This window comes from Vulpes lagopus, chromosome 6 (genome assembly GCF_018345385.1).
Source record: "Vulpes lagopus strain Blue_001 chromosome 6, ASM1834538v1, whole genome shotgun sequence".
Taxonomy (NCBI): domain Eukaryota; kingdom Metazoa; phylum Chordata; class Mammalia; order Carnivora; family Canidae; genus Vulpes; species Vulpes lagopus.
In genome coordinates this window covers 16822323-16839698 of record NC_054829.1, presented here as the reverse complement: position 1 = coordinate 16839698, position 17376 = coordinate 16822323, and the positions used below count along the sequence as shown (strand labels likewise).

Here is a 17376-nt window from a genome sequence, read left to right as displayed (position 1 = left end):
TAAGTAATAAAAAATGATGAAAAGGCTATTTTACTAAATTGACTACATATTCTAAACCTTGATCTTTTTGAAAAAAACACATTCACATCAAAGTAAGTATCACTGACATAATTAAAATTCAAAGATCAAAAATATGTTCATGGTTATTATAGCATACATTATTAGGATATAAAGAGGATACAAACACTCTTGCTCGCATGATATCCAATAGAAATTGGGAAGAACGTTCACATTCACATATCAATGTGAGTCACCAAAAAGAACAGTTATGGAAAGAAATCTTTACCTATTACATAAGAGGAAAAAAAATTTTTTGAAGCCATATTGTTTAGTAGAAGTAATGGTTGAATAAAAATGGCATGCAGGCTCCTATCAGTTACACTTATTGTAAAAACAAAACTTCAAATGTGACCCAGTTGCCACCTTATCTTTAATCAACTTGGAATACAGCTCACCAAAGAAGGTAAAAGAAAATCTTTGGCACTGGCTTACATCACAGGTCTCAAACTAGCAAACTATAGAACTTAGGAACATATATTTTTGTTGTGATACATTGAGCAGTCTTTTACAGAGTCCTGAAATAAGGTAAATGACAATTAAAAACAGTCAAATACCTACTGCCTTGCAAAATGCTGCTTCATCTGCCTATGACATGAATTTGGGTTCAGGACCAGTGGCTTAAATAGAACTTCTGTTTCCTTTACATCCTTTTGTATATGCCAACTGCCTCCCCTCCCTTCAACTGCTAAAACTAGAGTCAATTCCATGGGAAACAACAACAACAACAAAACTAGACTGCTTCTATTTGGTTCACAGTGAAATATTCAGTGTTCAGCACCAAATCTACCCTATAATAAACACTCAAAAATGGCCATTGAATGAATTAGCAAATAAATAACTGAATGAATGAATACATATCATCATGATATCATCACGTTACATGGTATAAATCACTGGGAAAAGCAAAATGTTTAGTGGAACAATGGTTAGAAACCTATTTTATATATGGGGCTTTTGGAAAATGTTACAAAACCATTTATTCCCATAATGTACTATGTTTACATGGATGTGTTGTATCTGTACCTTATTTTCCTCATGACAGGTAAGGAGCTGAGGCATGAAAGGTGAAGGGGAACAAGGTGAGACAACAGATTAAAACAAAGAACAACAAAACCACTGACCACAATTTCAGCAGTCAACAAACAAAACAGAAACCAACTTAAAAATGGTCAATACTTATTTTTATTGTTAAACCTCTAGCGAAGATGGTCAGGTATGTCAGCAGAACATAACTGAATTCTGAAGGGAGAAGGTACTCTAGGCTATCTGTAAGCGCTCTGTAATTCAGGTGGCTCAGGCTCACCAATGGGTGGCCATATTCAAATAAAGTCCATTATTTTGCTATGAAACAGGAAGGAAACATTTTTCATTTCTGTTCTTTACATATAAGTTTTAGCAACTTAAGTAAAACCCGAAATGCACTTCAATATATATTTTCCCTTGTGGTCTTGAAGTTATATGTTAGGCAAACATATTTTTTACATATGTCCACAATTCCTTGTTCATGTAAATCAGGTAAAATAGAATTTGACTATGTTCTAGCTCAATTTTAAACAGAATGTGTTCAAATGTATGAGTACATTTTTCAGGGCTCACATTCTGAGAAAGAAAATTGGTCTGTTGACTTAATTATAGAGAAATTATTTAACCACCATTTATTCAATCCATCTTTAATAGTTTAGTTAAAAGCATAGTTTTGAAACATATATATTTTATTCTGCTTACATCTCATGATCGGAATGAGAAACAGTCTCTACAGCAAACACAGATATTTCCAAAGTAGGAACTGTTTGCTCTTTTCTGTGTTTACAAATGCTTTGTTGGCAAATGTTGAACTTTTATCATAACATTCCTGAATAATGCAGTGGCAAGTTCGTATTTGAACTGTTTATCTGTGTTAAACTTTGCATATTTCTCCTCATTCATTACAACCGGAAAGCCAACTTGTTAGTACTTACTTGCCATAGAATTTTCTGTAAGGAAAACAGTAGAAACTACTTAATAGTTCCCCCCCCCCCCATAGATACCTAAATTTATTGAAAAAGGTAAGCCTTTGTCTAAGAAGGAGAGGTTAATAGAAGGAAATGCTTTTTAGAAATAGGAGAAAAACAGGAAGATTTCCTCCTGGTATGGACAGAGTATAGGATGCCTGGTGGTCTAAACTGGGTTTAAGTTCTAAAATCTCAGGTCAAGATTCTAAAATCAAGTTCTAAAATCTCAGGTCACAAGCTTCCCAAAGCCTCAGAGAAGAATGGCTTTCATGGTGCATATATGAAGGCTAACCCAAGGCCTCAAGCTCCCAGATTTGTGCAAATACCACCACAAATGGCACAAAAATTTCAGAACTAATGAATATGGGAAGAAAAATGGGCTGAGATACTCTCAGCACAAATATTATACTATCAAGTTCAAGGAAAAGTAAAAGATGATTAAATCTTAAAATATAGTTTAAATTTCTTAAGAAAACTTAATGCTACAGATCTTACCTCTCTAATGATAGTGAAGTATTTTGATATAATTATGCAGATTGAGCCCATATAATACTATATTGGAATAGAGAGTTTGCATAGATGTTTCTTTAGATAAGAAGCATCCTGACCAGGTTAGAGATTATGTATGCATAGAACAACCAATCCAGATAATTTATTTTACTACTTCTATTGATCAAAATAAATGAAGTCACCTGACCTTAAATCCATATGGCCCACAGACAGAAGACATCATAAAATTTAGTTTATTAGTGAACATGAAAATTAAATAGGGTAAATATAACCCAAATATAATTTGCATGTCTATTTTTCCTACATCTTGATTTTGGAAAATTCTACATCTTAATGATACTGATGTACCTCTTACACTTCTACATGCTTTCAATTTTTTCATGGTGTGTAATGGTTCTTCTACATATATTTTAAGACAGATTGAGTTTTTTGTAAACCTCATGGTAGGCATCTCATCAACATACACTGAAAGAATGAATAATATACTGGCAATAAATAATCACTGTAAAATATTCAAATACTTTGGAAATACTTGGAGAAAAATATGAAAGCTTCCCTTTATTCTTTACGTGAAAGCACTGTTATAGGAAAGCGTTCTTTATAGGCATTCTCATGCTTCTGTATAAACATTCATATGTTCATGTATTCATATTTTTACCTAAATGAGCTCAAACTACAGATTTTTCTGTAACTTGTTATGAGTTATATTGTGTCCCCAGAAAGATATGCTAAAGTCCTAACCTCCGGTGGCTGTGAACATCAGTTTATGCAAAAATAGGGTCTTTGTAAATGTAATCAAGTTAAAATGAGGTCATTAAGGTGAGCATTAATTCAATTATGAGTGGTAAAGAAATAGGAACACAGAGAGAGAATGCCTCTGATTGACAGCGGCAAGCCAGAAAATGCCACGAATTGCTGGTGCTACCAGAAGCTACAAAGAGGCAAGGAAGGATCCTCCCCTTGAGGCTTTGGAGGAAGCATGGCCCTGACAATATACTAATTCTGGACTTCTAGCCTTCGGAACTGTGAGAACATAAATTTCTGTTGTTTTAAGCCACTTAGTTATGGTAATCTGTTATGGCTATCCTAGGAAACTTGTTCTTTTCACAAATAATAATCATTGGACACACTTCTAGTCTCCCTGTGCATATAGTTCTTCCCTATTCTTTGTACAATTATACTTACTACAACACATTTTTAAGTTTTGTTGTTGTTGTTTACTCAAAGCTAGTGAATGGGCAGTTCTTTTTAGGGTGTCTTTTAAACATGTTTCATGACTTAAAGTACGTTCTGCCTATGGTGAATGTACTTGAGCATCAAACTTTGCAAATATGCATCAAAATTCCCAATTCCCATAAATGTAAACATAGCCAAACATGTGCTCCCAGACAATCATTTCAATAACATTGCAAACTTACTTACATCACTTGGATTTATTTTCCCCTTGAAATTTAAAACACTAGATCAGCCTATCACTACTAGGTTATTTGTGGGTAGAAATAATGCTTTCTCTTTCTTCACTTATGTTTTTGTGAAAATGTATTGTATAGGCTAAACGTTAACCACTGAATGAACATCCACGAACCAAATATGGCTATGTGATGAGAACACATATGAAGAATGGGTGCATTGTCAGCACTTCTCGAACCATTCCCTTGTTCTCTTTAGTTATTACCAATATCTGCCCCAAATTTGTGTTTTTTTTATCTGGTATAAACCAGAGCTGTTTGGTAATGAAGTCTCTCTCTCTCTCTTTTTTTTTTTTTTTTTTTTTTTTTTTTTTAAGATGCACTTATTTATTTGAGAGAGAGAGAGAACGTGCCTGCACTTGCACAAGAGTGTGTGTGGACCGGGGACAGAGGGAGATAAAGAATCCTTTTTATTATTATTATTTTTATTTTTTAGAGATAAAGAAACCTTAAGCAGAGCAGGAAAATCTCTGCGGAGTAGGATCCCAACCTGGACCTTGATCCCAGGACCCTGAGATCAAGAGTCAGCACTGGCCCAACTGAGCCACCCAGATGCCCAATTAAATCTCATTCCAACATCCCCATTCCTAAGTGTTCTAACAGTCCACCACCCCTACAGGGCCCTGCTATATTCTCATACTCATTTCCTGCCATTTGCTACCTCCCACTGCGCCCTCCAGCCATGGGACACCACCACCACCCCAGAAACCCACTTAGTTCCCTCCTGCCCCTGAATCACTGCTTTGGTCATTCTTTGTTTCTATAACACCCTTCCCTAACCCTATTGCCTTTTTCACCTGGCTAGCCAGTACAGAATTACTTCCTCCAGATCTCTTCCTATGTTGTTTCCAAAGTTCTTTCAGGGTCCTCTTCTACGCCCTTCAAGAACATGCTTTTTTTTTTTTTCTTTTTTAAAGATTTTATTTATTGATTGACGAGAGACACACACAGAGAGAGAGAGAGAGAGAGAGAGGCGGAGACACAGGCAGAGGGAGAAGCAGGCTCTGTGCAGGGAGCCCGATGTGGGCCTCGATTCCAGGATCCCCTGGATCCCAGGATCCCCGGGGTCATGACCTGAGCTGAAGGCAGATGCTCCACCGGAGCCACCCAGGTGGCAGAGGCACATGCTTTTCCTTATCAGCCGTGCAGCACTCACTGCACTTCAGAAACTTGCCCAGATCCTCATTGACTGCTTGCTCCTGCAAAAGGACCATGAGGATGACCTGCTGACCAAACAGAGTCAATGCTCTTGCGCTGCAACACTTCTAGTGCCTTGACTTTGGTCTCAGAAGGAAGAGGTCAGCAACAGGTGTTGTGCCCAAGATTGCGAATCTGAGAAACCACCAAGGAGCCGGACACCGATGCAAGTGCATGAGGGTTTATTAGCAAGCTAGAGCTTGGGTCCAAGTATACCCGACACAGTGGAGCAGGGACTTGAACCCCGAAGTGGGTTATAGCCGGGTTTTTTATGGGCTGGTCCAGGGGATTTTCAGAAGGGGTGGAGGAATTTCTCAAGTTCTGTTTACATTCTGATATGGGGCTTCCAAGGGCACTGAGCTCTGTTCTCATTCTAATAGGGGACTTTTTACCATGGGTGTGGGCTTTGTTGTCTTTCTGAAATGGGATTCCCTGCTGAGGACATTCTGCAGTTTTTCCTGTAAAGTTCAGCTCTTATTCACAGGGGCTAAGATGGCTTTACTTGTGCTAATGCTAAACTTGAGGTGCAATGGCCTTGATTTTTCTCAGTCTCCACATTTCCCCCCTCTCAGAGGAACCTAAAGGACCCAATCATGGGTCTGTGTTGCTCTCAGAGAGCCAGGGGGAATGATTAAACCAGGATTCAAACCAACCATGTTGCTGTTCTCGCTCCCATTTATGTCTAGCCAAACCTTTTCTGACTTTTGCCATAGATTCCCGGACTATTCCTGAGTGGTCAGTAAAGAAGCAACACTTCTCATTTGGGACAACACATAACCCCCCCGCCCCTTGCTTGCAAAGGCCTCTCTACAGTTAAGATGCTCCCATCTTTTAAACCCTTAAAAGATTTTAAAAGCAAGGCTGAATTGGGTGCATATTTTTAAATGGCTAACGGGGAAGCAACATTAGTGGGGTGAGACGGGCACAGTCTTAGCTTTAGGGGATTGTCCTTGTCTGGTTGGCCTTTCGATTCTGGAACAAAGTCCTTGAGAACAGCGTGTGGATCAACTGGCTGGATGTGGGTGTAGTGGACCCTGGGAGTAATCCTGTCGACCTTGAGAGTGGTGGGAGTGGTCAGGATCACAATGTAGGGTCCCTTCCAGTGAGGTTGAAGTGTCTGGTGTTGGTATCTCTGCACGTAAACCCAGTCACCCAGCCAGTATCAATGGGGGCCTGGGGGTGGCCCAGTCTCGTAGAGGGCCCTCAGCTTAGGCCACACCTTAAGAGACGAATCCTGGGCCGTTGTCTGATCCAGTCTTAACAGGAAAACCATACCTCTGTAAGATGTCTTCCAGCAGTTTTTTGGTCATGGTCTGTGCTGTTTCATGTTTGGTGGGAAATGCCTCTGTCCATCCTGGTGGACAGCTTGTGGCTGTGGGATCCTTAAGATGGTTTCCTTCCGTGCATCCATCAACCATCTTTGTCCATCCTTTAATTTGTACCCAAGGTAGCTCACCTCTGCTCTGCAGATCTGGGCTTCCTCTGCAGATCTGCTCTGCAGATCTGGGCTACCTCTGCAGAGCTGCTCTGCAGATCTGGGCTACCTCTGCAGAGCTGAGGCCCGGTATCCTAGGGATAAGTCCCTGGTGCCTCGCAGGCATGTGTCCTGGTCCTCCGCCGCCAACAGGATATCATCTACATATTGTAATAAAGTCAAATGAGGGTGCTCGGAACAGAACTCACCCAAGTCTTCATGTAAGGCCTCATCGAAGATGGTGAATTTTTGAAACCTTGTGGTAGTCGAGTCCAGGTGAGCTGGCCATTGATGCCTTTCTCAGGGTCCATCCATCCAAAGGCGAAAAGGTCTTGGCTCTTGGGTGCGAAAGGCAGGCTGAAAAAGGCATCTTTTAAATAGAGGAGGGTATATGGGTTTGGGACTGTAGGGTGCATATCCTTTACTCGCCGGTTGACTTCCCTTAAGTCCTGGACTGGCCTGTAATCGTTAAGAGTGTGGTTTCCAAACCGGCAGCAAGAGAGTGTTCCATGCCAATAGATAAGGCCTCAATATGCCCGAGTCCAGTAGTCGCCGTATGTGGGGCGTGATTCCCGTACGCGCTACGAGAAGCATGGGGTATTGGCGGACCTTGACAGGGTCTGCCCCCGGCTTTAGTTCTATGTATATGGCCAGTTGGTGCTGGGCCAGTCCAATTCCCCGATTTTCTGCCCATGCTTGGGGAAATTCCCGCAGCCAACAGTCAACATCAGTCATTGGGGCTGAGGGCATTTGGTGGAGACTGAGATTCGTCTTCTAAACTCAGGACAAGCACCTGAATAGGGTGCCCCTCCTTGTTTAGGATTTTTGCCCCTTCGGGGTGCAAGCAAATTTGTGCCCTCATCTTGGTGAGCAAATCCCAACCTAACAACGTGTAGGGACACTCAGGGATGACCATGAAGGAATGGGATACCTGGTCCATGCCGAGTTCCACAGTTCTTCAGGTAGTCCATGAGTAGTTTTGTGCCTGTGGTCCCTTGCACCCATGAAGTCTTGTTTGCCAATTTCCCTTGAGGTTGTAATAAAGCCAAATGTTGTTCCCCAGTGTACACTACGAATTCAACAGGTTGCCCCTCCACTCTGAGAGTTACCCTGGGCTCTGGGAGGGGTGCTAAACCCCGACTCCCCTAGTCGTCCAGGTCCTCCACCTCCAAGATCTTGGCAGGGGCCTTAGGTCTTTTGTTAAGACAGTCTTTCACCCAGTAGCCCTCTTCTTTGCAATAAGCACATTGGTTTTTGTTCAGCTGAGGGTGCTCCTGACAGGGACCAGGGCCATCCTCCTTACCTGTCTCTGAAGCCAGCTTCTTGAGGTGCCTCCGTATTTCCTGTGGATCATCCATGGCTGCGGCCAGCAGGATCTTGGCCAGATTTCAGGTCTGCAGGTCACTTAGTTTGGTTTGTTGCTCTTCCGGACTTTATTATTATAGACTCTTTCTGCTACTATAAGTTCTGCAAGCTCTTCTTTCCTAGTATTCTCTAAGAAGGCTGCTGGACTCTCATCCTTACCCTGTCTTACATAACCATACCTAGGCCAGATTGGTAGGCTTGTGCGCGGCAGCCTGGAGACCTGCCATTAGAGTCTGGAGGTGGACCCGGAGTCTCTCCTTACCTTCAGCCGAGTTGTGCGCTTTGGGGGGTAAAAATGGTTTTAGCTAAAGAGGGGAGGGGAATTCTTGATCATGTCCTGCGAGACCAGGATGTAGAGCACCTGGTCAGGGTGGCTGTCCGGTTTGTCCCTGAAGATCATGGCCTTAACCTGTAGTAGGTAGGTGAAAAGTTCCTTCTTGGGGCCATCCCACGCCAAAGGTTGGCTATTCTGACATGCAGTAAGTTTGAAATTTCCCTCTCCTTATGTAAACAGTTATGACAGTTAACAAAGACACAGTAACACAGACAAATGCACAAACAGTTAACAAGGACATAGTAACACAGACAAACATTCCCGTGAGGCCGCAAAAACAAAACAGAAAGTTTTCCGAAGGGCTGGCAGCCGGCCCTCCTTACAGACGAGGACCCCCGTCCCCCTTACAAACGAGAACTCCGTCCTCCTTACAGATGAGGACCGCACCCTCCAGGCGGGGGCAAGGGACGTCTCCTCAAGACCCCAGTCGTCGGCCCACCGGCGCATCCGCTTAAGCCAATGCTGACCCAACACAGATTGGAATTCCTACAGGTAAAAGTACAGTATAGAGCTCTCAGAGAATATGCGTGCAAAAGGTTGAAAAGTTAAGTGCACTCACCATGCATGAAACCCTCTGCATGGGGTCCTGGAGGTCTCTTGGATCCTGGACGAGCCCCCATATGTTGTGCCCAAGATTGTGAATCCGAGAAACCCCCAAGGAGCCGACACCAATGCAAACACACGAGGGTTTATTTACAAGCTCGAGCCTGGGTGCAGGAATATCCGACACAGTGGAGCAGGGACTTGGACCCTGAGGTGGGTTTCAGTTTAGTTTTAAGGGCTGGTCTAGGGGACCTCCAGAAGGCGGGGGAGGAATTCCTCAAGTTCTGTTTACATTCTGATATGGGGCTTTCAAGGGCATTGAGCTCTGTTCTCATTCTAATATGGGACTTTCTACCAGGGGCGTGGGCTCTGTTGTCTTTCTGACGTGGGATTCCCTGCCGAGGACATTCTGCAGTTTTTCCTTATAGTTCAGCTCTTGTTCCCAGGGGCCTAAGAAGGCTGTACTTGTGCTAACGCTAAGCTTGAGGTGGGATGGCCTTGATTTTTCTTGGCCTCCACACAGGTATGGCTGAGGTCTTGGAATCCGGACACAAGCAGCTTCAGGTGCATCTTCCACCGGAAGGTCAGGGGAACCTACTGGGCCTGAACAAGGTTTGTGATCCCCTGCTGGACGTGGATGGGAGGCTCTGTCACAAGCCTTTTTAAAAAGTCGTTGTTTCAGGGATCCCTGGATGGCGCAGCGGTTTGGTGCCTGCCTTTGGCCAAGGGCATGATCCTGGAGACCCGTGATGGAGTCCCACGTTGGGCTCCCTGCATGGAGCCTGCTTCTCCCTCTGCCTGTGTCTCTGCCTCTCTCTCTCTCTCTCTCTCTCTGTGACTATCATAAATAAAATTAAATAAATAAATAAATAAATAAATAAATCTTAAAAAGTCGTTGTTTCAAAAGTGACCTTTTTGCGCTGATGGGTAACTAACCTGGGATCCTAAGACGCAGGTTTATTCGCTCAGGAGACTACTTTCTTCGTCAGGTAAAGTAGGTTTCAGGTAGTTTTCGAAGCATAAATGAAGTTCGGTGCCGCGTGCGCTCGGTGACCCCGGACCAGTCCTGGCGAGACCTGGATTATCCCGCGACCCCGCCTCGCAGGCCCTCCGGGAACCACGCACCCTGCCCACGACCACGGCTGCCCAAAACCCACCCAGATTCCTCTCAGCGGCTCCCGCTCTACCTGCCACGCTCCCCGGCGGCCCGCCGCCATCTTTGAGTGCCAGGGAAGAGTCACCCTCTCCCATCCGACGTGTCGCGAGGCTTCCGCGCTCTCGCGAGGTTTCCCGCTTCTCGGAGCGGCTTCCCAGGGAGCCTTCCGGTTTCCTTCCGGCGTCTTGGCCTGCGTGCATGGAGCGTGGGAGCTGCTCCCTCTGAGGCGCCCGCGGTTGGGCTGGTGTCGACCTCCGTCTGTGGTGACCAAGTGACCGGCAGGTGTGTGCGCCTTAGCAGTCAATACTGGGTGCTGCTGTCATTTTTGGAAGACTTTTAAGCGTAATGATCATAATCGCGAGAATCCCAGTCCCAGGAGCTATGAGGACCTGGTTGTACCGGTGATGAGTGAGGCCGGAAACACACCTGGTAAGTGGCCGGGCCCAGGCCCCTTGCTCCACTTTGCTCCGCTTGGCTTGGCCCCTCCTCTCCCCTGTCCCCTGACCTCTCCAATGAAACAGCCAAAATGTTGACCTTTTTGTTAGGATGTATTTTTGGTTAAAAAAAAAAAAAAAAAAGTCACACTAACAGTTTTCTTCTTTATGTCTAAATACTCAGCCAGCTTCCATGGTTCCTGTCCTACAGCACGGGGTTTGTCAGTTGGTCCCCCCAAAATATTTGTATCAGCAAAACAAGAAAGATGGTATTTGTTTTCTTATCACCTGAGCCTATCTACTCAAGCCACTTATCCTTTTTTTTTTTTTTTTTTTTTTTTTTTTTAAATCATCTGTGTCCAAAAGCACTATCCTGTGTTTTGGGTGCCATTATCATTCAAATCGTGTCCAAAAAAGTCTAGAAATATCCCGAAGCTAGAAAGCGTCTGGAGTGTGCCAAGGCCGACTACGGCTCTCGCTGCAAGATAGTTGCCAGTCTGATTGGAATGTCTGAAAAGAATGATTAGAATTGCAGCGTTCTGCTTGATTTGAAGAGGGCTCCCCAGAGTGAGGTGGAGACCGAGAAATCCACCTGCTACATATATACACATATTTTGTATGTGTGTTTAGTGGATATATACAGAGCTATGGAGGAATTGGTAATTGTTTTAAAATCATTTTTAAAAGCTAGGGTCATATTATATACACTTTTCTGGCTTTTCTCTCTGTTTTTCCCCATTGTGAAGATCCTTGGCGGCAGCTCTCCCAAGAGGCAAGGCCAAGAAGCTCCTGGATGCTTTGTCAACTCAAGTCATGGCAGAGAACATGCAGAGAGGTAAAGGTGACCACAAACAACAGAGAGGCAGACGAAACTCCGTTCACTCTGACTTTCCAATGTCGTGATCCTCAAGGATAATCACTGAATGTTGTCAAATAGGACACGTTTAAACCCACTGCTTATGGGAGCAAACTGATAAATAATATAAAGATTAACTTTCAGCCACCTAGGTGGCTCAATGGGTTAATCATCTGTCTTAGGCTCCGGTCATGATCCCAACGTTCAGGGATCTAGCCCCATCTGGCTCCCTGCTCAACAGGGAGTTGGCTTCTTCCTCTCCCTCTGCCCCTCCCCCTGCTCTCTGCTCTTTCTCTCTCTCTCTCTCATAAAAGTAAATAAAATCTTAAAAAAAAACAAAAACCCTCTAAAGGAGTGGGGTTCAAAGTGAGTAGAAGCTGCTGTGAGCTACAAATTAACCAGAGAATGTTTATCGAGAATACCGTCACTATCTCATGCCTCCCTCAGAAATGCCAAACTGGGAGAAATGGAATTTAAGGTGAATATTGAGTGAGCTGAGGCCAAGGCTGAGACTAACAGTCAGTGGTGTGGGGGGAGTGGGTTAAAGAGAGGTGGCTTAGAAGTCAGAGATCAAGAGCAAGCATGAGAGGCTGACAAAGCCATCCGGAGCTAGGAAAGGTGTAGCAGCTGAGGGTCACCACCTCCCAGAAGACACCGAACCAGGAAACTATTTAAAGGTATAAAAGCAGCCATTGCTCCCTGGAGATGGGCGGATCTGGAAATCCAGGACAGGCTGACTTCAATGGAAGGCTTCTTTTACTTTTTCCAGTGTAGGAATTGTTCAGACTGTAACACATTTTTGTGACTTTGCCCTAGGAAGCCACGTGGCCACGATGCCACATCTGACAGCGGCTAAAGACGCTCAGCTATCCCCATAAGGAAAAATTATCTGTCTTCTAAATCTCTGATTAAAACTTTTAAACCCCAACTGACTACATTTCAAAGAAGGAAGACTTTTGAGACTCATATAACAAACTGGGACTGCAGAGAGAATTAATAATTTTAGGATTTGATTCATGCCAGGGAAGAGAAAAGTTCCGAAGGCCAAGGGAACTACACACTTTATAACATACTTATTTCCCACAACAAATATGAGCCAACGAAACTTGAGCAGTGATACAGTAGAGATGGGAATGGATGAACAAGAATAGCATCTGTAGTTTTATTAAAAATGCATATTAACCCAGATTAAAATTACATGGGCTATCAATCCTCTTGTTTCATAGGATGTTGCATGCCAGCTGGGTTCAAAGAAAAAAAAAAAAAAAAAAAAACCTTTTACCCTCCCTGCTAAGCTCTATTGTTGCATGGTTTGCCAGGTGCATGAGGGACTTGATCTGCCCCTGGTGAATAGAGAACAGGCCAAGAACAGGAGTTTGACACCCGACCTGAGTCCTGAGATGGCTCAAAATCAACTAAACTTGCACCCAAAACTGGAAGGGAATGTTTTTCAAGGTGTGGTGGTCAGTGCTCACAGCTAGGTGACTTTCTCACTATACGATTGGTTGTTAACAGAAAAACGAAAACAAAAAACCCCAAAAACAAGCAATGCAGAGAAGCCAAAATGTCACACTAAAGTCAGCTTCCTGCAACAGAAGAGAGGAGGCCAGATATCTGATGTAATTATGTAACTGTCTCAGGTAAAGAGATTTGTTTAAGCTGTTATGTCAATTACCTGAGTGTGTAGAAATAGTTCTGTGCCAAAGAGCTCTTTGTCAAAGTTAACAAGGCATTAATCTATTAATTCAAATTGAACGTTAAGAAGACTGAGTTTGACTCTATGACCTGATATTTTGATTTGTGCAATGAGGCAGGAGTTCTGTTTTAATTTCTTCAATGATGTCAAATTTGACTATATTGAGCTAAAGGACTAAACGCTTCTGATCCAAGTAGATGATGATCATATAACTCAGGGTATAAAATTAAAAAAAAAAAAACTTATATAATAATATGACTTGAACTTCCACAGTAGCAGAAGTGTCATTTTCAATCCTTTATTTATGAAACTGACCCAAATACATGAAATATTAGGCAATTTCTCAGTAAAATTGGTTAAGGCACTGTTTGCCCTGAATAGAATGTTTAAAACTGTCTTAAAATTTTTCAGATGTGTGAAATTCCTCTGGTCTCAATTTTAAATTTTTAGGAATATAACATGCTAATAACCAAAATTATTCCTTTAGTCAGACCCCATGCTGTCAACACATTTATATTTTGTGAACCCTCTTCTCTGTTAAGAATTTTCCCCAACTTCTACTAAGCAGGATAACCCTCCAGGGAAAAATGAATTCTCCATTTTTTTTTTTTTTTAGAGGATTTTGGGTAGTAACAGTTTCTGCCTAATTGCATTTGCAATTAAGCATTACGTTCTAGAACAATTTGTTTTTTAAGACTCCTCTGTCATTCTGATTCTCCTAGTATAATGAATAGTTTTCTTGTTTCTTCTCTCTTTTCCTTGTAGAAATAGTAATAGTAGGAATGGTATGGCCATGAGGTAGAAAAATAGAGGTGTACCTTTGAAAGTTATCAGATATGAAAAATCTGTGATACAGTACAAATATGATTTCAGACTCCTTAAATCAGGAGGGACTGTGACCTAGGCTAAATCTCTGCCCCCCCCCCCCATAAAGCTACAGTTTTTGTCAGCTGATTGGCCTATATAGAAAGTAGAAAATCTCAGAAGTGTTCAGAAAATGACAGGCAAATAAGTAACTGTTGTAGTAGGTTATTGAGACAACATAACACTGCTGATTGACTTAAGAGATGGACCCTGCCCCTCGTCTTGTCTGTCCTTGGAATGTATTCTCTGCCCACCATTCCCATAGTGTGAGCTACTTTCAAGGATGCAGCTTTGAGAGAGCAATGTATTGTTGAGACCACCTGGACAGGATACATGCTGACTGAACCCAGGTAGGGTCTCAATATAAACTTTTAACATTCTGGCTGGTAGTAGGTATGCAGATCTATTCAGCTTGCAGCTGCCCAGGACAAACTTCATATGTAATTTCCTTTGCTTATTAAACAAAGTGGCCTGTCTCTTTCTCCCATCTCTCCTTGCCCCAGAGTAAGTTTCAGGTTTCACTTGGGAAACTCCCAGCATTTGGAATCAACGATAATTAGCTCCAACGTTACTTGCCTGCACCTTAAGACAAAAGATTGCACCATATGTGTGATTCCAGGTAGCACACTTGCATTTTGTGACCTTTAATGGCTGCAATTAACGTAAAGATGTCCAAAAATGACTTCAAAACTTTTGTTTTGTTTTGTTTTGTGTTCCTTTTCAACCTCCTCAGAGAACAGCCTGTTTTCGTACAGGTGCTAGATCCGGGGTCCTCATGATTTTCTTGTGTACCCCTCTTACTAGTACTACTTGGGTAACCAAATTGTTATCTGGTGATGGCACCAAAGGATCTTCAGTGATACTAATCAAACTACATTGTATTTTTGTTTTTGCACAAAATGTCCAACCCGTTTAGAACATTGTTATTAAAAAGAAAAAAAAAAAGAACATTGTTATTAACTTATGACTTAGGCAAAATGTGGCACTACATAGAATGCCCCTGGGTAGCCCACCTTTCATCTTTGTATTAGCATATGCCCTGTGCTCTGGTCTCCAGAGTGTTTAAGGAGAGCTAAATAATAACCTCTATCCCACATTCTACTTAATTAAAATTTTATCTAATTAGCACATTCCCTAACCTAAAGAGCATAAAATAGTTCTTAATCCCAGACATAGGTTATCATAAAATAATAAGCTTTTGTCATAAGCAAAATATATAATTTACCCCCACACCCATCATTTGGTGCTAATGTGTGAGCCAGTTCTCATCTAATGAAAACATGAGATGTTTGACAAAGTATACTGCTTTGTCAGCCCCATTCTCATTTTTGCTATGCCACAAAAAAAAAAAAAAAAAAAAAAATCTTAATATATCAATCCTATCCCCTTCAATATGAAAAGGAAACATCTACTCCCAGCTAAGTGCAAAAATTTCTGAGACCAATCCTTCAGAGTGTGTTTCATTATGAGTGAGTACAAACCTCTACATTTGATTAAAATAAAAGTTGAACACACTGATGTAAATTATTGCAGAACACAAGGGTTCATAAAAGCTAGAGAGAATCATTAGATTACAGAAATGATTTTATAAGAGAAATGATTCTCTCCCCTGCTTTAAATGTCTTTTATGTACATATATGTGAGCTTGATTATGACTTTAAAGTTTATTGCAGGAAACATCTATTCTTCCCAGTTCTGATATTTTAATTCATGATATTTTCACATTTCCTTTTGCCTTTGTTCTGGCATTTAGCTCTCTGGAGCCATTATTCAAAGTGATACTTAATAGCCCCAATAAGAAAGCAACATCTTTCAGTAATGCACATGACTGCTTAATGATGCAAGATCATCTTAATTCCCTCTCCCTGTGTTTTATTTTCCTTTAGGGGGCAACAATTCTAAAGGCTTAACTCTGTCTCAGCTGGTGAAAGTTGAATTGCCCTGCTGAGTGCCGTGGCATTCTTTCTCTCCTCAGTTGGTCCAAGGAATAAAAATCCTAATGGTCTTTGGAGAGTGAACCATTTGAAGAGTGTTAGTGGTTTGTGTCCAAAACTTTGTTGCTGGGGGAATTGAGTTAAACATGAGGGGACAGAGAGGCTGCTGTTTCCAAAACCTCTTAAAAAACATAAAATCACACCAAGTGATATGTCATTTTACAGATTTCTCCCTTTAACACCGTTTTCCCAAAGGCTGACCTGCTACTTAAATCAGGAAAGTAGAAATATGGCCGATCGCTTGGAATATAAGAGGAAGAAGCCCAGAGAGCTGGAGTGTACTGAATTCCAGGTCTGTTACAAAAGAATGAATAATGGGTATGCTGCAGGCATGATTAGCCCGGGGTTACTTTTTTTTTCATAAACATCCAAACTGCTCTGGCTCCAAACCCCATGTGTTAAACTGTGGGCACCCCTCCTCTCCACCATAGATTTTGTTTTCCAGATAATTCCTAAGTTCCCCAGAGGTGCTTGATTCAATCCTTGATGTCACACTATTGAAGCTGAAGCAGAGATTCTGACATGCTCATCAAGGCCAGACTCTATAAACTCAGTCCTGCCTGTTCCCCTCTCCCACCACCCCTGGAAGTCAGGTGTCTCTAAAGTCCTTAAGACCTCCCAGAATCATATGGTGGACAAAGAAAAGGGACAGGTCCCTACAGCTTCAGCCCTTGGATTGTTATGGGTCTCTGACCAGTCCACAGTCTCCCTTCCTACCCAGCAGAGTAGCATGTTGGCTGATTGTCCTTGTGCTGGCCAAATGGCCCTTCGGCCAGGCTTATCTGAATATAAGGGAGCCCTTCCTTCAGCATTGCCTTTCTGCCTGAAGTGTGAAACAGATTCAACCACTGAGATGAGATTTACCTTTACAAAAGATTTTATGCAAGTGCTTCTGGATAAGATCTTGTCCAACTCCCCAAGACTGAGGGGAATCTTGACAGGTTGCTTTACCTCACCAGTTGCAGCCCCTGACCCTACCCCAACCTTCACTGCTGGTTTCCTAGAGCCAGCACATGCACAAGAGTAATTACATATTGAATACAATTTAAACTCCCCTACTAAAAAGGAAGCACATTAAATCCTATAGCTCTACCTCGGTCATTTGAGTTTGTGTCACTAACAGAGCTCGGATTTGTTCCATCTGAAATGGTGCATGCAGGTTAATTACAACTCAGGAGGAGGAACACATCCCCATCACTCTGAGTGCATGTGGACAAAATTCCCCTTGAAGATATTCTGGGCCTCACTTTCTCCCACAGCCCTTGCTCAGTGACTGCCCCACTGGTGATTTACACAGAAGGAACAGAGAATATGTGTCTCAGCCCACCTTGGATATCTCAGGTGTCTGTTCCGTTATTTGCAGGGCCTATTTTAAAATGGACAGGTAGACGGGTCTCTTTTTTGTGGTGCCTCTGAGGCCACTCTGCTTCAGG

At 42.5% G+C, this 17376-nt stretch overlaps 1 pseudogene; it reads right to left on the bottom strand.

Moving 5' to 3' along the window:
- Nucleotides 1-6767: 6767 nt before the first annotated feature.
- LOC121492497 lies at nucleotides 6768-8847 on the bottom strand (annotated as a pseudogene).
- Nucleotides 8848-17376: the final 8529 nt, after the last annotated feature.